Source organism: Pseudophryne corroboree, chromosome 3 (assembly GCF_028390025.1).
Source record: "Pseudophryne corroboree isolate aPseCor3 chromosome 3, aPseCor3.hap2, whole genome shotgun sequence".
NCBI classification, from domain to species: Eukaryota; Metazoa; Chordata; class Amphibia; order Anura; family Myobatrachidae; genus Pseudophryne; species Pseudophryne corroboree.
Genome location: NC_086446.1, coordinates 370,154,991 through 370,181,452, shown reverse-complemented (window position 1 = coordinate 370,181,452; position 26,462 = coordinate 370,154,991). Strand labels below are relative to the sequence as shown.

At 43.1% G+C, this 26,462-nt stretch overlaps 4 pseudogenes; 2 read left to right on the top strand and 2 right to left on the bottom strand.

The window, feature by feature from the left end:
- Positions 1-8,188: 8,188 nt before the first annotated feature.
- Positions 8,189-8,308, bottom strand: LOC134898495 (5S ribosomal RNA; annotated as a pseudogene).
- A 182-nt stretch (positions 8,309-8,490) lies between these two features.
- LOC134897685 (5S ribosomal RNA) lies at positions 8,491-8,610 on the bottom strand (annotated as a pseudogene).
- A 6,167-nt stretch (positions 8,611-14,777) lies between these two features.
- Positions 14,778-14,897, top strand: LOC134897684 (5S ribosomal RNA; annotated as a pseudogene).
- A 182-nt stretch (positions 14,898-15,079) lies between these two features.
- Positions 15,080-15,199, top strand: LOC134896685 (5S ribosomal RNA; annotated as a pseudogene).
- Positions 15,200-26,462: the final 11,263 nt, after the last annotated feature.

The window sequence follows — 26,462 nt, the reverse complement described above, 5'->3', positions numbered from 1 at the left end:
ACGGTCGGCATGCCAACACACAGGGACTATTCCCACTTGTGGGTGTCCACAACACCCATAGAATAGGAATAGAACATGTGGCGAGCACAGCGAGCCACCAAGGGGCTCTGTTAGGCTCACCCCCCCCACCGGTATTCTGGTGGCCAGGATCCCGGGGTCAGTATGCTGACCTCCGGGATCCCGACCACTGGCAAAACAATCCAAACCCGAAATCCTATTCCTGGTCATTGTCCAATTTTCCTGAAAGCAGGAAAAACTCTGTATGTGGAAACACTTGTCAAATCCTCTCTCTGTCTTATGGTATCACATGCTATTAACCATATGCAAGGTTCAGGTAACCTAGCCCAGCTTGTGCTGGTGGAAAGAGCTGATTTTGGAGGCGCAGTTACAACTTAACTCACTTTGTTACCTATTCATCATAAAAAAAATGTCATTATGTTTTGAACTTGCGATACCTCCCAACTTTGGTGGCTGATAAAGAGGGACATCAGCGCGGTGTAGCAAAAGGGGTGTGGGAAAAGGGGTGTGGCATCCAGAAAGGGGGCATGGCTTCGCAGGAGGGGCGCGATCCACGCCCCTGTTTTCGTCACTTTCGGGGCATGCCCAGCGCTCTGTGAGCTGCTGGCATGCCCCTTCTCCCTCTGTCTCTAGTGAATAGACACTGTGCGCATGCGCACAGTGTCTATTCACCGCTGCTCTGCTAAGCAAAGCAGCGAGTGCAGGAGACTCCCAACTCCCCCCCCCCCTCCCCACCGCGGGACACTGTGGCCCGCGGGTGGGACAGCGGGACAGTCCCAAAAAAACGGGACTGTACCGCGAAAATCGGGACAGTTGGGAGGTATGTTGCAGCGAGTTCAATGTAAACATTGGAGGCATTTACCATGCCTCAGAGACAGCTTATTGAAAGTGTGTTAAGGACCACTAGCCTCTCTACATCCCTGACTTTTTGCACCTGACAGGTACATAAACGGCTATTCTTGTTGATCTGCCCAGCTGGAAGAGAAGGTAGGGTGATGCTACAGCCGCAGAACACCCCCTTTGCTGGGTCTGCCCGGCTGATAGGTCTAAGGATGACTTACAGTAAAACAATTCCCCCCCAAAAAATGCTTTTTTGGAACATGATGATTGACATAATTTTCATGTCCCGATAGTAAAGTATGGGAACGGTGGAAATTTGGGGTGTAGAATTGTCTCCAGCTGCACTTGTTCAGGCCAGCAGCTTTTAGCTTAGATGAAGAATTCTCCACTATAGTACGATTTGCACGCTCGCTTATACCATTCTTCACTAGTGTTTATGCAATGGTCAGCTGATGTTCAATGTCATGCTTGTTTAGGAAGCTTTCAGCATCTCTGGTTAGATATTCTCCTCCATTGTCAGACCTCAAGACTTACAATTTGTGACCAGTTGAAGCTTCAACTCAGGGCCGGCTCTAGACCTACTGTACTAGCACCCTGAGCGAGAAATTTTGAAGCGCTCCCTAACCCTCTAATGTGCACGCCTTCCCTTCTGAGAAAGTGGGCGTGGACTCGCAACTTTATATTATCAAACTCTAAATATTAATTTATTTTCACCCCCCCTCTACAGACACAATTAGCAGGCTGACATATTATGCCCACAGTAGTGTTCCTTACATATAATGTCCCCAGTACAGTGTACATTTATCTTTTTCACAAAATAATGTTAGTACAGTTTTCCTGCAAATGTGTTTCTCTTCTCTTTCTTCTTACACGGTACTTCCACCCCACTGTGTGCTATTCCCGTAATGCAGAGGTTCCCAAACTGTGTGCCGTGGCTCCCTGGGGTGCCTCGGGACACTTGCAGGGGTGCCCTGGTTTGGTGGTCCAGGACCAATTCAAATTATTCATGGTCAATATAATAGGCAAAACCAGTGCTGGTGGCTGCCAGTCATAAAATATGTGGCCAAACAGAAGCAAATCTTGTCCCTCACCACACAACTGACCCTAAGGATGACCTATAAACGCGATCTACTTAATTTAATATTTCTTTCTAAAATTCTCAATAAGAAATGTTTGGCCTAGGGGTGCCGTGAAAAAAAAATCTGTTACTCTAGGGCGCCGTGATTCAAAAAAGTTTGGGAACCACTGCCGTAATGTGTACCTCCATTGGTTGCACACCCTGCCAGCAGTAACCTATGCAGTGCGCCCCACATGGCTGCCTCGGATGGTTCCTTCGTGGGCGGAGTGTGCTTCATTTGGATCTTTCCATGCAGGGTATAGCATACTCCTACACACGTGTCAGTTCTCCCATACATGCATTTGGCCCCTGTATGGCTCATCTCCCACTGTGTAACCTTTGTAGTGCGCCCAACATGGCTGCCTTATCTGGTGCGCTTGTGGATGGGATGAAAAATGTGTGGACCTGATGTTTTTATTGGAACCCTACTCTGAACTTAAGGACTCTGCAATCTCCCCATTTTGTGTTCTCTTCTAGGGGTGGACTATTCCACCCTGGGTAATCCTACGCAGTGCGCCTAAGATGGCTGCCGCACCTGGTGCCTTGTGAGGGTGGAATACACAACCCCTGGAGGTTATTACTCAAAATGCCTACACCAATCATGCATTATTCTTTCTGTGTCTTTGTCTGTGTGGTTTATCTTTTGATGTAATACCTAAATCTTCTGTATTATGTGCATTGTGTGAGTTCTAGTTGGCGCCGCGGATGGCTGCCTCGGTGCTGCTCTGCCAAGCAGCCTTAGTTTTTAGTCTTAAATGTATAATATGTCTACTGTACAGTTGCATATGTGCAGTATGAACTCATATGTGTAATGTTTGTAATGTATGCTACGTTTTTCCTCCTTCATGTTGCTGCTTGGCGATGCATTGTACCACAAAGAATTCCTAGTGTACGTGAGTACACCAGGCCAATAAAGCTGATTCTGGTTCTGAGATATACAAAATGTTCCAGTAGAGTGCCAGATATATATACGCCCCCAATAGTGCAGTGCCAGATACACATTATATGCCCTCAGCAGTGCCATGCTGATACACATTATATAGGCCAAATATTTCTTATTGAGAAATTCAGGGGGGAAAAAATTAAGTAAATTGCATTTATATGTCATCCTTAGGGTAAGTTATGTGGTGAGGGTTCCTTCTGTTTGTCCACATAGTTTATCATTGGAAGCTATAAGCATTGGTTTTGTCTATTACACTGACAGCAAATAATTTGAATTGACCCTGGACCACCAGCCCAGGGTGCCTAAGCACACAGTTTAAGACTCAATGGCCTATCTGTATTTTCCTTGAGCTACTCAGTGTGAACAACAGGCTTGTTTTCTCAACTAATGCTCTTTTAATTTTGAACTCCAACATGGCAATTTTCTGTCTAAATGGACTAAAGTAGCCAACACATATTATTATACTTAATATACATAATTATCAGGGACATGTGGTGAGGCAGGTGAGGCAAAGCCTTTCTATAATACTAACGTATATGCCAGAGTTTTGACTATATAAAATATATTAAAAACACAAAGAATATATTAGAAATATCTTCTTGTTACAGCCTTGGTGTGCGGCTCCCAGTGCTTAGCGATGACCGGAGTATTCCCAAACTTCTGGTCCCCAGCCGCTGGCTCCATGGCAACCTGGACGCTGAGGTTATGTGGCGGCCATTGTTGCAAGGCAGAAGGGATGCTGGAAGACTCCTGTGGGAGTTACACAGGGGGCTGGTGAACATGCAGCAATCCAGCTGCTGGGAATTGGTCATTAAGGGAGGCTGGCTGTGTTGTGGCTCATTGGTTGTCTCCCATTATATTCTTGCTCTGTCCTTCACTTCTTGCTGGTTATAGTTTCTAGTTGCAGCGGGAGCCCTTGTCACTTGGTTCTAGTCTCAGTCTATGGTTTTCTCCTCCTCCCTGTCAGCACTCCTCTCTAGACAGTGTTCCTGTGTCCAGCCTTAATTCAGCACCAGAGTCTGTTTAGTAAATTCTTGCATTTCTTACTTTATGCTCTAGGTTATATTCTATTGCACACTTGTGCACTATTGTTTAGTAGAAGTTATTGCTCCTCCCAGTCCGGAGGCAGCTCACCAGTTCAGCATTCTCTTCTTTATTATTGCCTTAGTGTCATTAACCCCTCAGTCTTGTTATTTCCCTTTTTTTCCCTCGTACCTCAGTTCCAACATTATCCCTGTTGTTTGCTTTCCCTTTGCCGTGTTCTTCTCTGCTCTTCTTAAATGTCCTAGTACTCTGTTCCTACCAGCATTGACTCAGTTCACTCTGGGGCTAAGCTCATACTACCGTCAGTGGCGTAAGACCTGGTGGGCATCCCAGTACCGGTAGGCGCGTACAGCCTTATGGGAAAAGCGGCTCTTATAGGCTTGAGGACCTGCTGGCATGTTCTATGAGACTCAACACAGGGGGCACAGGGCTCAGTGCCCAGAAGATATCTGAAACATCTGGCCTCCTAAGAAAGAGAACCATCACCTGCAGGAACCATCAGCAACCATTGTAACACTTCTTTGTATTATTGTAAAAATTTTAAATGGACTAAAGTAGCCTCCACACCTATTATACTTATTATACATAATGATTATACAATCAAACCGTTACCTGGACCTCTCCACTGTGGGAAAATAATGAACATTAACTATTTACCTGAATGCCAGTATTCTGCATCTTGGTCAATATGCCATACAATTTAATTTTTTATTTAAAAAAAAAATCCGAAAGTGGCATAACACAATGTTTCCCTATATTACCATTGGCACTGACAGCATTTGAAACTTTGATAGGCCACATGTGACATACATGCCCACATCCCACAACCAACATGAATTAAATATCCCTATAAAAAGGTATATCTGTCATTCTTTCCATGGGAGGAAGAAACACTCACTACATAAATGATATTACTAGAGATACAAGTCTCCTCAGTTCTCCCAGATCCAAGCAGATACAGCTATTCTTTCAAGGAATTTTTACCAATTTTTACAACTTAGACACTTTTACTCTACAGTGAACCACCTCCTCACCAGTAGACCCTTTTTTTTTTTTTACCTTAGAGGCTTTATGCCTAAGTAGTCCCACTCTTTCTTGTAAACATTGCTTGTTGAGGAGTCTTCTTCCCAACGTGATCCTCATGAGAGGGTCTAGGGATTGGATTTGGGTACTGCTTTTGACAATGCGGAATGGTCCGATGTCTGGGATAATTCTGCATTTAGCTCGATTTTTGTTAAAATCAAGGAGAAAGTTATTGTATAGATGGTATTATATGCCCTCTCGATTGAGCAGAATGTACCCGGCACGTAAGATAGATATGATGCTGAGTGTTCCTTTCTCCACATTTTGTTGTCCTGTTCTAAGATAGTATATCATTGGAAGGATGTCATCAGTTTTATAACATGTTTACTTAATACTCCTTTTCCATATGACCCTAAGTATTTTCTCATCCCTTTAGGTCTCCCTACATTGACTAGGCACCAAAACAAATTGATGCGTCATACAGTCACTGCCACATCATGCCAGTTAGCTGTGGATTGAAAGCAACTCGCCTCTCCTTTCATGCAGTCTATTTTATCCCACATCTGGTATGTCTATTGTATGGAGTACATGACCAGTGTCATTAATCTGTCTTCAAAATCATTTCACAAAATATGGAGCCAATTTTACATATTGACTTTCTCCTAGGCCTAGCCTGGGGAACCATCCCAGACATTCACCCCTCTTTTGTCTTCTTTTTCTTCTACCTCTTGCTCTTAAAGTCGTTCCACTTCTATCTTTTTTAAGCCTATCTAGCTGTTCTGAACTTTTTCTTTATTACCTGTACTATGGTTAAAAATGGATCATAATCTAGTTTAACTTTGTATAGACCTGACCTTTATTTTACTTACTATCTATGTTATCGAGTTCTGATTGTACTGGTTGCTGTTGTTCGCTATGATCTACTTAATAATTATTATTATTTTTTTTAAATATCTGTCTGCATTACTGAACTGAAGATCACAGCTCATTCTGGGTCTGAGGACAGAGGCTGGCAACAATAGCATCAGACCAAGACAGGACCCAGTATTATATTGTGAGCTCCTCCAGTTGTAGCCTTACTCAAACGTAAACCAGGTAAGTAACAGGAAACAGGCAATCATCCTAAAGTTAATGGTTGTGTGTATATGCCAAAGCAATATTGCTCTCTCACGAAGATGGGGTCCAGACAAGGTAAAGACCAGGAAACTGGCTTTGGATCCAGAATCTTATCAACAAAGTTTCCATTCTGAGCATTATGATTCTACTGTCTCGCGATGGGCCTTGGCTCCAAGATTGATAGACTTGCTTCTAAGTGGCTGCAGCCAGCATACAATACATCTGAACAAATTAATGAAGGTTACTGTGATGGGACAGTACATTTAACTACTTACACCTTGGCTGGCATATTGGTATTCAGCACGTGGAGAAATTGACCATGGTGATCCATTTGATGGAGAATGCTCAAGCAGCAGATAAGGAAGTCTGTCCACCACCAGCACTGGGAGATCTTCTGTTTGGGCCTTGATAAGTGGATCTGCAGAGGTCATTAACTGCAGCTGGGAAGAGGTGGCTTGTCTCCATGATTTTGTGAGTTCTTGATTGGGCCACTAATTGTTCCTCTACACATGCCAAAACTGTTAGGTCCTGTTCCACGTGGTAAGGAGTCAATCCAGAGTTTGGTGCTGTCAGTCACAGAGCTGTCAGAGTCTGAGTGTCCTGCTGGGAGAGGGGACATATTGAGGCTAAGTACTCTCAGTTGGGTTGTTCCTTTAACAATATTTGGACTGTACTCCAGTTATTATGGAAAGCAGGTTTAACAGCTTACTTTAAAAAATGTATGCTGTGAAAAAAAAAGTCCAAATACCTGGGTTACATGGCAGGCAATGATTGTGTTTTGTAACTAAGGTGCAGATCTTGAGGGAATATGGCAGTGCCCACCACATAGAAGCAGTTCCATTATTTTCTGGGATTGGCAGGATGCTACAGGAGGTTTAACCCACAGCTTCTAATGGTGACAACCAGTGGCGTAAGTTTGTCCCAGTTGCCCGGAGGCAAGAAAAATATTGGTGCCCCCCATACACACACACACATATATATATATATATATATATATATATAAGAGAGAGAGAGAGAGAGAGAGAGAGAGAGAGAGAGAGAGAGAGAGGGAGATCAACAGATCCGGCACTCATCAGTAAATAGCTGCTGGTATATGTGCTCCGGTGCCCTCCTTCCAGACCTTACGGACTATATATGCAGTGGAGATCAGTAGTGGCGGCAGTCAGGAGACGAATAAGTACTTATTCGTCTCCTGAGTGCTGCCACTACTGATCTCCAATATATATATATATATATATATATATATATATATAAAATATAGCAAAATGACAGCACTCTGTGTCCATAGCATTAGGTTCTGGTGCAGGGTCCTGGCAATTAATATAAACACTCACTTCTTCCAAAAGAGAAAAAAGAAATTGACCAGCACTCACGTTTAGTAGATGAAAGAAAAAGGGTTTTATTCCTGACAATCCATCTGGATATAACCCGGTACTACAGCCCGCCCGACAGCCGTTTCAACGCACAATGGTTTTCATCAGGGGCAGCTGTCACCCTGTCCAGAGTCTCTTTAAATAGCAGAGAGGGCGCCGGAAAGTTTCAAACAGGAAGCCCGTTATCTGGAGGCAGCGCGTCACAGCTGCTGCCTGATTGGCTCCTTCCAACACGTGGGTTGTGTTGCTACAATAAACAAACCCGGCTCTCTCCTTAGCAACCCGCTCCGGCAGCGCGACATCAGTGTAGCGCAGGCAGATCTGTATTTTCGTGCAACGTCAAACAGGTGACGTTGCTGCTGTCTGTATCCCCAGCCAGCGGCACACCTGTAGAGTAATAGCCACACAGTGCGCCGACAGCAGGGACCTACAACAGCCCAAACACATATACAAACCATGAAACAAAACACAAGTGAGCAAACTGTACTAACTTGCACAGCAATGGTATCAACCACTCAGGGAACGATAAAGTCTAATTGCAGTATAAAGCCATTATACTGATTGATTATAACCATGGTTATTGTCACCATAATTAATACACCACTGAAACTGTATAAAGTACACAGGACAAGAGTGAAAGGCAAATAAGAGCACAGTATGGTGTAAAGAACCAAAGGGATAAATAATCATCACCTGTAGGACAAAGTGTGTCCCTTGGTACAATACCCGGTATTCCCATGCCGCCTCCGAGCATGGTACTGACTGGGCCCAACACTGCTTAATTGCAAAGATCAGACGGGATCGGATGGTTTCCAGTGTGGTATGATTGTATCTAACAGATGTGTCCATATATACATATCCCAATGTATCACTGTCACCCCTCATCTCTCAATTGCATCACGTAATACTCCTGTGGGCTTATAACAATGTACAAGCACTAAAACAGAAACCAAAGTTAATACTAATGAATGAGAGACAAATCATGGGAACCTCAAGTGGGGGACACATCAAGTCCCTTGATACAACACCCAGTATTCCCACATCGTCTCCAAGTGTGGTACTAGCTGGGCCCATCACTGCTTAATTACCAAGATCAGACGGGATCGGATGGGTTCCAGTGTGGTGTGGTAGTATCAATCACTGCAGTGTCCATAAATTCAAAATCATATATGATGTTGAGGACAATTAGAGGCAAACTTAAACCAAAGTCTGTAATCACAATAAAGCAAACAGTTAAAGCTTGTCTGATATTTAAGCCTCTGGTGTCCAGGAAGGCACCGTAAGTCAGAAACACATGTTAATCAGAAAGACTTGAAACATGATATGGTCATCACTGTAGTCTAAAACAATCAAGCATCAGCAGATGATAAGTGATGAAACAAATCATAATTGACAAGACATGACACACGGCGGTGTCTCAGAAAAATAAACCAAAATGTTGGACACTATACACTGTTGTACAGGGTCAGAGGAAGCAACCCAAACGGAATTCCTCATTGAGCCCATTTGGGGCCAATGTTTTTAATCTATCAATCCATTGATGTTCTCGTTGCAGTAAAATTTTGTTGCGATCACCACCCCTTTGTAGAGGTGGGATTTGATCCAAAATACAACACTTAAGTTGATAGATAGTGTGTTTCGCCTCCCTGAAATGTCTTGCCACAGGTAAATTTGTGAAGTCACTTGAAGCCCCATCTTGGGTGATGCTCTTCTTGATTGTAGAACGATGCTGGCTTAAACGCTCCTTTAGCATCCTACTGGTCTTTCCAACATAAAGCAGATTACATGGACATTTTAGTACATAGACTACAAATTTACTGTTGCAGTCAAGTCTTTGTTTAATAGTATATGCCTTATTGTCCTGAGGGTTAATAAACCGATTGCCAAGTAGCAAGAATGGACAGTTTGGGCAACCCGTGCACTTATGTACCCCTGTTTTGATAGTCAACCAGTGAGAAGGTGTGTTCTTTTTTCTCTTGGAAAAATCTGTCACAACAAGCATATCTTTCAGATTGGGTCCTCGTCTGTAGGCGAATCGAGGCGGTTGCGGTATAGCTTTTGCCAGAATTGGATCCTTGTCAATGAGGTGCCAATGCTCATAAATCTTCCTGCGTATGAAACTAGAAGCAGTGGTATACATGCTGACAAAATTGAACCTGTCATTGTCTTTGTTAAAAGAAGCATCTTTACCATATAGGAGTTCCTCTCTCCTTATTTGGCCAATTTTTGTGAGTGCCAAATCAGTGTCTTCCTTTGAATATCCACGATCGAGGAAGCGTTGACACATAGATTGTAAAGCCGATGGTATTGCAGAAGAGTCAGAGGTGATCCGTATCACCCTTAAGAGCTGTGAGAACGGTAACCCTCTTTTAAGGGGTGCCGGGTGGAAACTCGTTGAGAGCAAGAGCGTATTCCTATCAGAGTCTTTACAATGAATCTTGGTGGTCAGTTTGTTGTTGGACAGAAGAACGGAAACGTCCAAAAAATTAATTTCTGTTTTACTAAATGTGAGGTTGAATCTAATGGTGCCAGGAAGTGAATTCAGATGATCAATGAAGGTCAGGAGTGTTTTCTCTCCCCCATACCAGATAAAGAATAAGTCATCAATATACCGGACATATGCTGTCAAAAACCGGCCAAATAAGGGGTGACCTGTAATATGTTCCTGTTCATATGTTGACACGAAAATGTTAGCGTATGCTGGGGCCATGTTAGACCCCATGGCTGTCCCCTGTTTTTGTAGAAAAAAACTATTTTCAAATAAAAAATAGTTTTTATTCAAAATGAGACTGATAAGTAATACCATATACTCTGATGGAGGTCCAAAGTTTCTATCACTCTCTGTTATTAGCCGTCTACATGACTCAATGCCAAGTGCATGCGGAATGTTCATATATAAACTCGATACATCAAGTGTGACCAGTAATGCATCATCAGGAATGTGCTTGATACATTCAAGTTTCCTTAAGAAATCTGTTGTGTCCTCAATGTAACTAGCTGCACTTTTAGCAAGAGGCTGTAGATAAAAGTCTACAAACTGTGAAAGTGGTTGACATAATGATCGGATCGGATGAATCGGAATCGGATCGGATCGGCTGAAATGATCGGGCGCCCAGGGGGCTGTGTCAATGATTTATGGATTTTAGGTAACGTATACAGGATTGGAGTTTTTAGATGAGGCGTAGTCAGAAAGTCAGCAGTAGTTTGATTAATGTACCTGTTATTGACTCCCAAACTGATTATTGAATCAATTTCCTTTTTGTATGTCCATGTGGGGTCATAAGGGAGTTTCTGATAGCAAGTTGGGTCTGACAATTGTCCATTAGCCTCTTGTGAATAGTGATCATAGTCAAGGAGGACAATGCCTCCTCCCTTGTCTGCAGATCTGATGACCAGGTGATTGTCATTCTGTAAAGATTTAATGGCAGCTCTTTCTCCCTTCGTGATGTTGGAATGACTAATCCTTTGCTTCTCTATGTAGGGCATTGTGTCCCTTTTGAGTACTCTCAAGAAGGTGTGGATTGAAGGATTTAGAGTTGGTGGATCAAATTGACTGGTTTTCTTCAAAGGACAGTGAGGTGTAGAAGATGAAACCGTCGTGGAAGTATCTGGTAACTGGGAATTGGAGTAGTAGTCCTTTAAACAAAGTTGTCTTCCTAATTTGTAGAGGTCCACCTGCCACCGGTCAGTGTGGTTAAGATCTCTGCAGTGGAGATCAATTGATCACCAATTTTTTTGATCATTATTTATTTAAATCATTCTTCTTTTCTTTTTTTGGATTATGCAGTGATTTTTATTTTTGTCAGTTGCACACAGAAGTATGTGGTTGCCATTTTTTACTTTTTTACTTTTACATTACACAATATACCTCTGTGTATATAAATGTCTACCAGTGCCAACAAAGATCTGGTCTCTGTTCTTCAATTTGACAAAACAGATGCGGAACGGATTCTTTTTGACAATACTGAATCCTTGGCTTTTGATAAAGATAGTCCAGAGGAATTTGTAAATGATTTGCTCAGACTTAAAAAGAGAGAGGTTGAGCTACATTTGCATGGCCTAACCCTCTCCCAATATTATAGAGAATCTCTCATCCCCAGAGGGTTTAGATTGCATAACCAACCCACACTGGGGAGACACAACAATGATTCTTGCACGAAGTGGTGTAACATTTTGAATAAATGTTCCCAGGATCTAATGCTGCTTGTAATTGAACAGGCTGGATTAGATCTAACTGAAATTAGAAGAGATATTTCAGAATTAGAGGCTTCAGAATTATTTAGGACAATACAATCTCCTGACTGTGACCTTTTCACTAAATTAAATAAGGACATTGACAAATTCCGTGGAGACCTGTTAAGATTCAAGAAAAATAAATCTAAACAAGTTAAACTGGACTATAAGGAGAATAGGGTATACCCCTGGTTGTCGCGGAGTGAGCCACGCAAGTACAAACCACAACTGAGACGTGGAGGACGTAGACCTAACGTACCCTTCACGGACATTGAAAGCAGATCCCAAACTTCAGCGAGTGATTCTGATGCATCATCCACATCTACACAAGGTGCCACCTACCTTTCCAGATCTGAACGCAACAGGAGGGCTCCAAAAAACCCGCTTTACCCACCCGCAGAGGTGGGAGAAAAAGGAAGAAAAAAATAGAGAATAAAGCGCAGGTATCGGTGGTCTTCAACTTATCCAAACACAAACTGACGGATGAAGAACTCTCTATCCTGAACAAGGGATTATCATTTGTGCCAACGGTTGGCCAAGATAGCTTCCGCTGGCAGGTGGACCTCTACAAATTAGGAAGACAACTTCGTTTAAAGGACTACTACTCCAATTCCCAGGTACCAGATACTTCCACGACGGTTTCATCTTGTACACCTCACTGTCCTTTGAAGAAAACCAGTCAATTTGATCCACCTACTCTAAATCCTTCAATCCACACCTTCTTGAGAGTACTCAAAAGGGACACAATGCCCTATATAGAGAAGCAAAGGATTAGTCATTCCAACATCACGAAGGGAGAAAGAGCTGCCATTAAATCTTTACAGAATGACAATCACCTGGTCATCAGATCTGCAGACAAGGGAGGAGGCATTGTCCTCCTTGACTATGATTACTATTCACAAGAGGCTAATGGACAATTGTCAGACCCAACTTGCTATCAGAAACTCCCTTATGGCCCCACATGGACATACAAAAAGGAAATTGATTCAATAATCAGTTTGGGAGTCAATAACAGGTACATTAATCAAACTACTGCTGACTTTCTGACTACGCCTCATCCAAAACCCCCAATCCTGTATACGTTACCTAAAATCCATAAATCATTGACACAGCCCTTTGGGTGCCCGATCATTTCAGCACGCGGATCATTATGTCAACCACTTTCACAGTTTGTAGACATTTATCTACAGACTCTTGCTAAAAGTGCGGCTAGTTACATTGAGGATACAACAGATTTCTTAAGGAAACTTGAATGTATCAAGCACATTCCTGATGATGCATTACTGGTCAGACTTGATGTATCAAGTTTATATACGAACATTCCGCATGCACTTGGCATTGAGTCATGTAGACGGCTAATAACAGAGAGTGATAAATACTTTGGACCTCCGTCAGAGTATATGGTATTACTTATCAGTCTCATTTTGAATAAAAACTATTTTTTATTTGAAAATTGTTTTTTTCTACAAAAACAGGGGACAGCCATGGGGTCTAACATGGCCCCAGCATACGCTAACATTTTCGTGTCAACATATGAACAGGAACATATTACAGGTCACCCCTTATTTGGCCGGTTTTTGACAGCATATGTCCGGTATATTGATGACTTATTCTTTATCTGGTATGGGGGAGAGAAAACACTCCTGACCTTAATTGATCATCTGAATTCACTTCCTGGCACCATTAGATTCAGCCTCACGTTTAGTAAAACAGAAATTAATTTTTTGGACGTTTCCGTTCTTCTGTCCAACAACAAACTGACCACCAAGATTCATTGTAAAGACTCTGATAGGAATACGCTCTTGCTCTCAACGACTTTCCACCCGGCACCCCTTAAAAGAGGGTTACCATTCTCACAGATCTTAAGGGTGATACAGATCACCTCTGACTCTTCTGAAATACCATCGGCTTTACAATCTATGTGTCAACGCTTCCTCGATCGTGGATATTCAAAGGAAGACACTGATTTGGCACTCACAAAAATTGGCCAAATAAGGAGAGAGGAACTCCTATATGGTAAAGACGCTTCTCTTAACAAAGACAATGACAGGTTCAATTTTGTCAGCATGTATACCACTGCTTCTAGTTTCATACGCAGGAAGATTTATGAGCATTGGCACCTCATTGACACAGATCCAATTCTGGCAAAAGCTATTCCGCAACCGCCTCGATTCGCCTACAGACGAGGACCCAATCTGAAAGATATGCTTGTTGTGACAGATTTTTCCAAGAGAAAAAAGAACACACCTTCTCACTGGTTGACTATCAAAACAGGGGTACATAAGTGCACGGGTTGCCCAAACTGTCCATTCTTGCTACTTGGCAATCGGTTTATTAACCCTCAGGACAATAAGGCATATACTATTAAACAAAGACTTGACTGCAACAGTAAATTTGTAGTCTATGTACTAAAATGTCCATGTAATCTGCTTTATGTTGGAAAGACCAGTAGGATGCTAAAGGAGCGTTTAAGCCAGCATCGTTCTACAATCAAGAAGAGCATCATCCAAGATGGGGCTTCAAGTGACTTCACAAATTTACCTGTGGCAAGACATTTCAGGGAGGCGAAACACACTATCTATCAACTTAAGTGTTGTATTTTGGATCAAATCCCACCTCTACAAAGGGGTGGTGATCGCAACAAAATTTTACTGCAACGAGAACATCAATGGATTGATAGATTAAAAACATTGGCCCCAAATGGGCTCAATGAGGAATTCCGTTTGGGTTGCTTCCTCTGACCCTGTACAACAGTGTATAGTGTCCAACATTTTGGTTTATTTTTCTGAGACACCGCCGTGTGTCATGTCTTGTCAATTATGATTTGTTTCATCACTTATCATCTGCTGATGCTTGATTGTTTTAGACTACAGTGATGACCATATCATGTTTCAAGTCTTTCTGATTAACATGTGTTTCTGACTTACGGTGCCTTCCTGGACACCAGAGGCTTAAATACCAGACAAGCTTTAACTGTTTGCTTTATTGTGATTACAGACTTTGGTTTAAATTTGCCTCTAATTGTCCTCAACATCATATATGATTTTGAATTTATGGACACTGCAGTGATTGATACTACCACACCACACTGGAACCCATCCGATCCCGTCTGATCTTGGTAATTAAGCAGTGATGGGCCCAGCTAGTACCACACTTGGAGACGATGTGGGAATACTGGGTGTTGTATCAAGGGACTTGATGTGTCCCCCACTTGAGGTTCCCCTGATTTGTCTCTCATTCATTAGTATTAACTTTGGTTTCTGTTTTAGTGCTTGTACATTGTTATAAGCCCACAGGAGTATAACGTGATGCAATTGAGAGATGAGGGGTGACATTGATACATTGGGATATGTATATATGGACACATCTGTTTGATACAATCATACCACACTGGAAACCATCCGATCCCGTCTGATCTTAGCAATTAAGCAGTGTTGGGCCCAGTCAGTACCATGCTCGGAGACGGCATGGGAATACTGGGTATTGTACCAAGGGACACGCTTTGTCCTACAGGTGATGATTATTTATCCCTTTGGTTCTTTACACTATACGGTGCTCTTATTTGCCTTTCACTCTTGTCCTGTGTACTTTATACAGTTTCGGTGGTGTATTAATTATGGTGACAATAACCATGGTTATAATCAATCAGTATAATGGCTTTATACTACAATTAGACTTTATCGTTCCCTGAGTGGTTGATACCATTGCTGTGCAAGTTAGTACAGTTTGCTCACTTGTGTTTTGTTTCACGGTTTGTATATGTGTTTGGGCTGTTGTAGTTCCCTGCTGTCGGCGCACTGTGTGGCTATTACTCTACAGGTGTGCCGCTGGCTGGGGATACAGACAGCAGCAACTTCACCTGTTTGACGCTGCACAAAAATACAGATCTGCCTGCGCTACACCGATGTCGCGCTGCCGGAGCGGGTTGCTAAGGAGAGAGCCGGGTTTGTTTATTGTAGCAACACAACCCACGTGTTGGAAGGAGCCAATCAGGCAGCAGCTGTGACGCGCTGCCTCCAGATGACGGGCTTCCTGTTTGAAACTTTCCAGCGCCCTCTCTGCTATTTAAAGAGACTCTGGACAGGGTGACAGCTGCCCCTGATGAAAACCATTGTGCGTTGAAACAGCTGTCGGGCGGGCTGTAGTACCGGGTTATATCCAGATGGATTGTCAGGAATAAAACCCTTTTTCTTTCATCTACTAAACGTGAGTGCTGGTCAATTTCTTTTTTCTCTTTTGGAAGAAGTGAGTGTTTATATATATATATATATATATATATTGCAACGCTGTAAGGGTACAAGGTTCCGTTTCCTGGGGTAAATGGCACCTTGCAGCAGCTGAGGAATCATACAAGTCCAGTTTATGGTGCAACTGGCCACGACCAGTTTTATTAAACAGAAAATAAAACAAACACCAAAAGAAAATACCTTGCCTGTCCGGCACTAACTAAACACACGACGTTCCTAACTGTCTCTAAACAAAAACACAGAGTCTTCCAGTCAATACTGTTTAGCTCACCTGTATAAGGAAGCGTGTCTCTCTCACAGAGATCCTGCAGTCTTCCCAGGTAGTCTGCCCCCACTAATCAAGGCCAGCAGCTCTATAACACTCTTACACAGCTGAAAGCCTGATTAGCCTTCTGTGAGGCCAAAGACCCGAACTGGGCCCAATGTCTGGAACTTGCCCCATCTCTCTTTCAGGGCCCTTATCCAGCTTTTCCAACAAACTGAAAAGGTTCTGACAAAACAAAACATTTTCCTAGAAGTTTTCATTTTTCTAATACATGTAAGACAAGTACCTGGGACAAACATACCTGCCCTTAAACACTATTCCAGTGTTCTTGTCACATATCCCCCTCCCCTGTTTCGACCAAGGGACCGGAACACTTGTAGCCCCCAAACAGAAGATGCGGGACAATGCATCTGCGTTGACCAATTGTGTACCCGGTCTATTTTCAACAGTAAACTTAAAATCTTGCAGCGCTAGAAACCATCTAGTTACACAAGCATTCTTACCTCTATTTTAAAGGGGCATGATCTGTCACTAGTCTGAATTGTCTACCCAAGAGGTAATATCTCAAGGCATCTAGTGCCCACTTAATGGCCAAAGCCTCCTTTTCCACAATGGCATACCTTTTTTCATGCTCATTGAGTTTCCTACTCAAATAAATGATAGGGTGTTCGTCCCCATCTCTGGTTTGGGACAACACAGCCCCTATCCCTACCTCTGAGGCATCTGTCTGTACAACAAATTATTTTGAAAAATCTGGTGTTATCAATACCGGTTGTGAACACAAAGCCACTTTTAATGTTTGGAACGCTTTTTCTGCATCAGAGTTCCATTTCACCATATTTGACTGCTTCCCTTTGGTAAGGTCTGACAAAGGCACTGCTGTGGTCGCAAAATTGGGAATAAACCATCTATAGTACCCAGTTATTCCTAAAAAAGCCCTTACATGTTTTTTATTCACTGGACGAGGCCAGTTTTGAATAGCATCAATTTTATTCAATTGGGGCCTAATCAGACCTCTGCCTATGGTGAAGCCCAAGTATTTGACCTCCTCCATTGCGAGGCAGCACTTTTTTGGGTTAGCAGTTAACCCTGCCACTCTGATTGAGTCCAGTACTGCTTGTACTTTAACCAAATGAGACCCCCAGTCTGTACTGTGAATTACCACATCATCCAAATAGGCAGCTGCATATTTACTATGGGGCCTCAAAATGTTATCCATTGCCCGTTGAAAGGTTGCTGGAGCCCCATGCAACCCAATGGGTAACATCTTATACTGGTATAGCCCCTCCAGAACCGAAAAGGCTGTTTTTTCTTTTGCGCTATCAGTTAAAGGTATTTGCCAGTAACCTTTGGTCAGGTCCAATATGGTGAGAAACCTGGCTGTTCCCAGCCTTTCTATAAGCTCATCCACACGGGGCATGGGGTATGCGTCAAATTTGGACACCTCATTTAACTTACGAAAGTCATTACAGAAGCGTATGCTACCATCTGGCTTCGGGATGAGAACTATGGGACTGGACCACTCACTGTTAGATTCCTCTATGACTCCAAGTTTTAACATGGTTTTAACTTCTTTAGAAACAGCTTCTCGCTGAGCTTCAGGAATCCTATATGGCTTTAAATTGACCCTGACCCCTGGTTCTGTGACAATGTCATGTTTTATTATGGTCGTTCGGCCAGGCAGCTCTGAAAATATCTCCCTATTTTGAATGAGAAATTCTTTAACCTGATTGTTCTGATCAGCTGATAATGTCTCTGACACCTTTACTGCTGGAAGCAACCGAGGTGAAGACACTGAAGAGCAAGGCTCCGCTGACAGAGACAACCTATCTTTCCAGGGTTTGATTAAGTTAACATGGTAGATTTGTTCGCGTTTTCTCTTTCCCGGTTGGTATACTTTGTAATTAACCTCATTCACTTTTTCCCTAATCTCAAATGGACCCTGCCATTTAGCTAGGAACTTGCTTTCCACAGTGGGTACCAAAACAAGAACTCTATCTCCGGGAGCAAATTCCCGTATCTTGGCACTCCGGTTATATACCCTCTGTTGAGCACTTTGGGCCTGTTCCATATGCTCTCTGACAATAGGTACCACGGCTGCAATCCTATCCTGCATTTGTGTTACATGTTCAATAACGCTTCTATAAGGAGTGGGCTGTCCTTCCCACATCTCTTTGGCAATGTCCAACAGCCCTCTGGGGTGTCTACCATACAATAAATCAAATGGAGAAAACCCCGTAGAGGACTGAGGAACTTCTCTGATGGCCATTAACAAGTAGGGCAACAAACAATCCCAGTTTTTCCCATCTCTATCAACAACCTTTTTTAACATACTTTTTAATGTTTTATTGAACCTTTCCACCAACCCATCAGTTTGGGGATGGTAGATGGACGTCCTAAGGTGAGTGACCTTAAATAATTTGCACAATTCTTTCATGATCCTTGACATAAATGGAGTACCTTGGTCGGTCAAAATTTCTTTTGGTATTCCCACTCTACTAAAAACCTGCACCAGCTCCCTAGCTATCGCCTTGGTTGTGATAGTGTGTAAAGGGATAGCCTCAGGATATCGAGTGGCATAGTCCATAATTACCAGGATATACTGATGGCCCCGAGCGGACTTTAACAAGGGTCCCACGAGATCCATGGCTATTCTGTCAAATGGAACCTCTATGATAGGCATGGGAAATAGTGGGCTCCTGAAATGGGGTCTAGGGGCATGATACTGGCATTCAGGACAGGGAGAACAATATTCAGACACTTCTTTATAAAACCCTGGCCAAAAGAACCTTTGTAAAACTCTTTTAGTGTTTTTTTCTACTCCTAAATGTCCTGCTGTAACGTGACTATGAGCTAAATCTAGTACCGTTCTCCGGTAAGGCTGGGGAACTACCAGCTGTTCCACCACATCCTCACCCTTTTTGACAATGTGGTACAAGAGTTCATTACAGATGGCCATGTGGGGATACGTAACCCTGTCACCTGGTACCACAGGTTCCCCATTACCAATCTTAACATTCTCTCTAGCCTTTATCAAGGTAGGATCCTTTAACTGTTCAGACGCAAACAGATCCTTCTTTACCTCCAGGTCAGGCACACTTTCAGTTCTAACTATTATGTCTCTGTTCCCAGCAAGAGGGTCCTCACTGGACTCCCCATCTGTCACTTCCCCGGCCAAACTAGCAAAAGGCAAAGGGTCAGAAAGCTCCGAAGACACATGTACATCCATAAAATCACCGGTATTATCGACTGGCTCTTTACTTCTCACATCTGTTGATAAACGTGATTCCCACAGTTTCCAAAAATGAGGAAAATCCCTCCCTATTATGGCCTCATGCACCAAGGTGGGGACCAGTCCTACTTTAACCATTGCTGACCCACAACAAGTTTCTATATTCACTTCAGCAGTGACATAATGTTGGGTATCCCCATGTATGCAAGTTACCCCAATAGGTATTTGCTGGACCTTTAAGGGCTTCACTAACCCAGCTTTCACGAGGTTAACTAAACTTCCTGAATCTAGCAAGGCCTCTACCCGGTTACCCTCTAAGAACACATCACACATTTGTTTTTCCAGCTCAGGTGAAGGTACCACAGTACAGGCTAACCTAGCAAAGAAAGACATTCTGCGACATTCAAAGGCAGCATCACATTGCATGGGTTCTTGCGTGACTGGGCAATTGGCAATAACATGACCTGGCATACCACACCTAAAACATTTAACCACACGATTATCAACCCGTTTGGGCAGCATAGAACGTTCTAGCCCCATTGGCCTGTCTCCAGGGCCAGTGTTTACAGTCTCTCCAGCCTTACGTTCTCTTAACCGCCCAGCAACATTTTCCCACGGAACAGTCTTACCAGTCTTTACTGAAGGGCGCTGTCGAGGATCTATGGGTTGCTGGGTGGTCATCAGTTGTTCCTCTGCTGCCAATTACCTCTCTACCATGTCCACTAATTGGTCAGCAGTATCCGGGTTTCCATGGCTCACCCACTTGCGCAGGACCACAGGCAAAGATCTCAAATAGCGGTCCATGACGACTCTTTCAACCATCTGGGGACCAGTTAATATCTCTGGCTGTAACCATTTTTTTGTTAGCTGAATAAGGTCGTGCATCTGGGAGCGAGGATGCCTCTCCATGGCGTACACCCAATGGTGCACCCGTTGTGCTCGTACTGACAGCGTGACTCCTAGGCGGGTCAGGATCTCAGTCTTTAGTTTATCATAGTCCCGAGCCTCAGCAGGGCTTAAATCAAAGTACGCTTTTTGGGGTTCACCTGACAGAAAAGGTGCCAGCAGACTGGCCCACTGTGCTTTCGGCCAGTTCTCACGCTCGGCAGTCCTTTCAAACGTGGTCAGGTAGGCCTCCACATCATCAGCCTCTGTCATTTTCTGCAGGAAGTGACTGGCCCGTATAGAACTAGAGCTGGTCGGAACACTGACGGCCACATCTCCAATCCGGGCTGCAAGGCTCTGCACCACTTCTGCTAAGGCCTCTCTATCCTGACGCTGTTGCCTCCAATTTTCCTCCATTGCCACCTGCTGCTGTCTGTTGGCCTCCTGCTGCAGTCTCCAATTTTCCACCATAGCCATCTGCTGCTGTCTGTTGGCCTCCTGCTGAGCCGCTGTAGCTTGCAGCAGGGCTTTAAGCAGTTCCTCCATGTCAACAGATTTTTCAGGCGGCTTTGTAGCTGCTTTCACCCAGGACATATATCAAACCCTCGGGGTGAGTCTCAGCAACTTCACACTGGGCTGTATCTGCATAAACCACCATTTTCTGCAGGCCGTATAAAGCTGCTGCTTTCACTTATGCGCAGAACGGCATGCTCGCATTCTCCACCAAGTTGTAACGCTGTAAGGGAACAAGGTGCCGTTTCCTGGGGTAAATGGCACCTTGCAGCAGCTGAGGAATCATAAAAGTCCAGTTTATGGTGCAACTGGCCATGACCAGTTTTATTAAACAGAAAATAAAACAAACACCAAAAGAAAATACCTTGCCTGTCCATCACTAACTAAACACAAGACGTTCCTAACTGTCTCTAAACAAAAACACAGAGTCTTCCAGTCAATACTGTTTAGCTCACTTGTATAAGGAAGCGTGTCTCTCTCACAGAGATCCTGCAGTCTTACCAGGTAGTCTGACCCCACTAATCAGGCCAGCAGCTCTATAACACTCTTACACAGCTGAAAGCCTGATTAGCCTTCTGTGAGGCCAAAGACCCGAACTGGGCCCAATGTCTGGAACTTGCCCCATCTCTCTTTCAGGGCCCTTATCCAGCTTTTCCAACAAACTGAAAAGGTTCTGACAAAACAAAACATTTTCTAATACATGTAAGACAAGAACCTGGGACAAACATACCTGCTCTCAAACACTATTCCAGTGTTCTTGTCACAATATATATATATATAGAGGTGATAGCAGCCGCCGCCAGGCTCACACCTCCCTCTCCGGGCTGTCACCCATTCACCCGCTAAGAGCAGGCTGCTGCCCCTTCCTGCTGCCAGCGTGTGATGCCGCGACCAGGCTCTGATTTACTCTGAGGGGCACAAGCCTGAAGTGCCGCGATCTGGGGATTTGTGGTTTAACACCTCGCTGAGGGCGTTTATACATGGAGTAAGAGGACAAGGGAAGATGACCAATTAAAGATACCACTACAGGCACTACTTGATCATATTTCTGGTACGCATATATATTTTTTGGTTATACACAGATGGAAGTTTTCACACCAAAGCACTGAAGGCGCAGAGACTTTATTTCTATTGAACATTTGTATTTATGACTCAGCGAAATATGAGTCAATAAGAAAGTCTACACTGCAGCCCCTACACTTGGGAGTGCTGTTTGGAATTGACGTGAATGGTTATGCACGAATTTTGTTTTATGTATTTATTGTAAACGTTTAGGTATTAAGCGCTCATTATACACCCTTATTGTACATATATATATATATACACACACACATATATATTTATATATATATACATACACTAATACACACATATTTGCTCCTGCATAGCAAGCCTGCAGATTCTAACTATATGAAGCTACTACAAAACCGTTGCAACTAGGTAGATTTATTTATTATTATTATTATTATTACCAGTTACTTTTATAGTGCACACATATTCCGCAGCGCTTTACAGAGAATATTTGACCATTCACATCAGTCCCTGCCCCAGTGGAGCTTACAATCTATATTCCCTACCACATGTACACACGCATTCATGCTAGGGTTAATTTTTTTGTTGGAAGCCAATTAACCTACCAGTATATTTTTGGATTGTGGGAGGAAACCGGAGCACCCGGAGGAAACCCACGCAAGTACGAGGAGAATATACAAACTCCGCACAGTTAGGGCCATGGAGGGAATCGAACCCATGACCTCAGTGCTGTGAGGCAGTAATGCTAACCATTACACCATCCGTTCAGCCACACACTACATAGATCTGCTCAGTCACTCACAATGCTGATTATTTCTCTGACAATTAATTTGCAAGTGATGTATCCAGGATTAGAACCCACAACATATTACACTGGAAGAATGCACCTTGCTGATGGAGATATCTGCTCTTGCATAGGAAGTATGAGAATTCTAACTATATGAAGTTACTTGTAATTGTCTGAGAAATAATTTCATATAGTTAGAATTCTCATGCTTCCTTTATATATAAAATATATAGCTTCACCAGTAAGGTATCTGCTTCCAGTGTATCTATAATAAAGAGGGTGTGATTTGTAAGTTGTAGTGACTAGTGGGGAAGTTGGCTACGGAAGAGAAACCGGCTGCTGTCATTTAACTTAATTGATTAATGTCGCTGAACACATGTAACAGGAGGAGAGGTGCCCCCCTTCAAAGCAGGAGCCCGGCGGCAGCTGACTCCGTTGCCTCCCAGAGTTCTGCCTCTGGTGACAACATCCTTCACAGATTTCTTAAATGAACCTTCTGCAAAAAATCTGAAGTTGTCTCCTGAATGTGACTTAGCTGTTTATCCACAAGTTTCCTTTTAACATATTCGAGAGTCAGTTCATCATCTGGTCTGGCATCAAAGGCTGTTACAAAGTGTCTTATGGCTGTTTGGTTGACCACTGAGAAGCAGGGCTACAATATGGAAGTTCTTTATTTCTTCTCCTATGCAGCTCAAAAGCTCAGCCATCTCATGTGCACATCTTAGATGATCCTAAATGTGCTGGCCTTTAAGCAGCTTTGTCTGGTGCAACTTATTAAATGTATGACACTGACAAGAAGGTTACACATTGAAGTGAATTGATGGGTAAGTATAACAGGCTACTCGGGTTTCCTGGAGCGTGACCTGGTCAAGTAGTATGTTGTGGTACAATTTGGGAAACAAATGTTTAACATACCATTTGCACAAACATTAATGGCAACGTTTAAAATTAGAGTTTTATTCAACTGGAATGCTTCCTTTACTGTGAACACTTTAAAATGGTTAAACCATAAACGGAGTTTGCAGTTCACTCCACATATGTTACTGACATAAAATACATTACAATGCACAATATAGAGTAGATAACAATCTTATTGAGCTAAAGTTTTGAGATTCCCATGGCATACACCAGTGGTTCTCAAACTATTTTGAATCATGGCGCCCTAAAGTATCAGAATTGTTTTCACGGCACCCCTAGGCCAACAGTTTCTTATTGAGAAATTTAGAAAGAAATATTACATTAAGTGAATTGTGTTTATACAGTATGTCATGAGGGACAAGATTTGCTTCTGTTAGTCCACAAATTCTATGATTGACAGCTACCAGCACTGGTTTTGCCTATTACATTAACCATAAATAATTTGATTTGGTCCTGGACCACCAACCCAGGGCACCCCTGCAAGTGTCCCGAGGCACCCCAGAGTGCCACAGCACACAGTTTGAGAACCACTGGCATAAACATTCACATTGACTGTTCAATTGGGGACCCCCTTTGTAACCACAGTAATATATGGGAAAGTAAATATATATATATATATATATATATATATATATATATTTATGTTTATAGTGCACTTTCTATAATTAGCTAATTTCCTGAAAATAGTCACTGAATCCGGGCTTTAGTAAAAGTTGTAACACGAAAGTCACACAAGTAGAAGAAAAGCTTATCCTAAGCCTAACTAGTCACAGGGCTTTATACTGTAATCCTTTCTGTGGGGATTTGCTACAATGTATCCTCATACAGTATGTAGATGCAGTACTATTGAAGTCGTTGTATCCTTTTCTCGCTACGGGTGGTCTTAATAAGCGATGCAGTTCTAGCCGGTTATAACTTACTCCTGTGGGAAAGGCAATATCTCTATGGAGAAGGTGATCCATTAAGTAAACGGGATCGCATGTCCCTGGGTGCTCTTTGTGTTGGGCAGCGGGAAATACTAGAGCGACACAACTTGTCCAAACGAATTGCTTGCGGCATCCAGACTCTGCAACCACTTCTGCAGCTAAACTGTAACTTTGAGGTTGCGACTGTCTTTTTGGGTCTCGCTAGCAATGCAGAGGTCAGGGCTCCATGTCTGACAGCGATACTGTGTCCATGTTGCCCCAACTTCACACTGTTTGTCCTCTAGCGTGTTGCAGTACCAGAAGGGCTAGTAGCTCGGAGGGGTTAACGGTTGTCAGTCTGGTCCCTGTGAGCACTAATAGAATGGACTGATGTATCAGAGATACTATACCTCACAACAGCTAGACTCTCCACTCCTGAGTCTCACAGAAAGGGGGCATGTCCTTGCATCTGGATCCCATTTTCACCACTCCGGGGGCATACCCAGCATTCCCGGAGATACTGGGCTGCCACCAGAAACTCGTCTGACTGCACTAGCTGCTCCTACACTGTGACAGGAGCCAAGTGTTGCACATAATGTCACAGTGCAGCACCCTGTTCCCTGTCACTGAAGAGGCAGTGGCAAACGCAGGATTTCTAGAGGGGGGTTTCCAAATGCAATCCATAATCTCTGGGAGTCTGGGGGAGCGGTAGAAGAACCTAGTAATGACCCTGAGCATTGGTACTTTTTATACATTTGATACTGTATGGAATAGAGTATTAATATTTAACGCTATAGATTGTCTATAGTATAGGCAGTATCAAACATAAAACAATATAAATAAGATAAGTGGTCAGGAAAAGGTTAAACATGCCATACTAAATAAATAAATAAACAAACATAATAGAACCAGTAGTAGACAGAAGTGCACTTTCTAAGCACACATTCTCCCACCTCATGGAAAGGCTCCTGTCTCTTCTTCCTGTCAGCTACCTTCATATTATATACCATTGCTATTGTTATAATTTGAGCCACTTGCCAAGAGGAGGGGGGTTTCCAGGCAACCAGAAACCCCCGCTGCGTTTGCCTATGAGAGGAGCTGGCATTTTGATGTCATCCCTCAGTGGGTGACACCCGGGACCAGCCCGCATCCCCCTAGTGATGCCACTGTATGTACAATCTGATTATCATTTACATTGAGACATATTGTTCTATCTTCTCTGTTCTTTTTTGGTCTTTCTCAGTTCATTCCTCTGTGACAGGATCAGGCTTGGCCTATTGTATACATTTGCACATCTTATGATCAACATGTTTACTTTGAATTTCCATGTCTGACCGTTTTGGTTAGTCAGACTCATCATCACTATTACCTACTAATACCTCTGCTCCCAGTGCAAAGAACAGCTTTCAGCCAGGGCTGGGTTTACTAGGGAAGTTGGGACCCCCAAAAATCACGTCTTTCACCCCCAAGGAAGTAGGTCTTGGGCTGAAAGCTCTTCTCTGCACCCCTAGGGATATGAGTGCGGAGGTAATAGTATACATAAAGTGGGGACTAAAGGTCCCAGGAAGCCTACCAAATCACGAAATGACTTGACATACACAAGCGCCAGCATGCCTAGACATGAAGTGACCTATTGTCACCTGTGCTGTACCTGTTAAAAAATCTTAAAGAAAAGACAGTACTTACACAATGACTAAACACACCCTAACAAAACTCTAGTTTACCTATTTATTACTCACAAAATGAAAGGGTTCACATGTCTCTGTAGCATCCTGAATCATGGCAAAATAAAAATAAAACTGCGAAACTGCTCCTCCAGGAGTCCCATTTAGAATGAAAGATGATCCAGGGACACGATCCTTAGAATGGGGCTGTGCTGATTGGTCACGTGTTGTATCTTTAGACTGTTATAGGCAATGCTTTTAATAGGCGCTTGGAGTTTTATACTGAATAATTTTAAACAGCAGAATA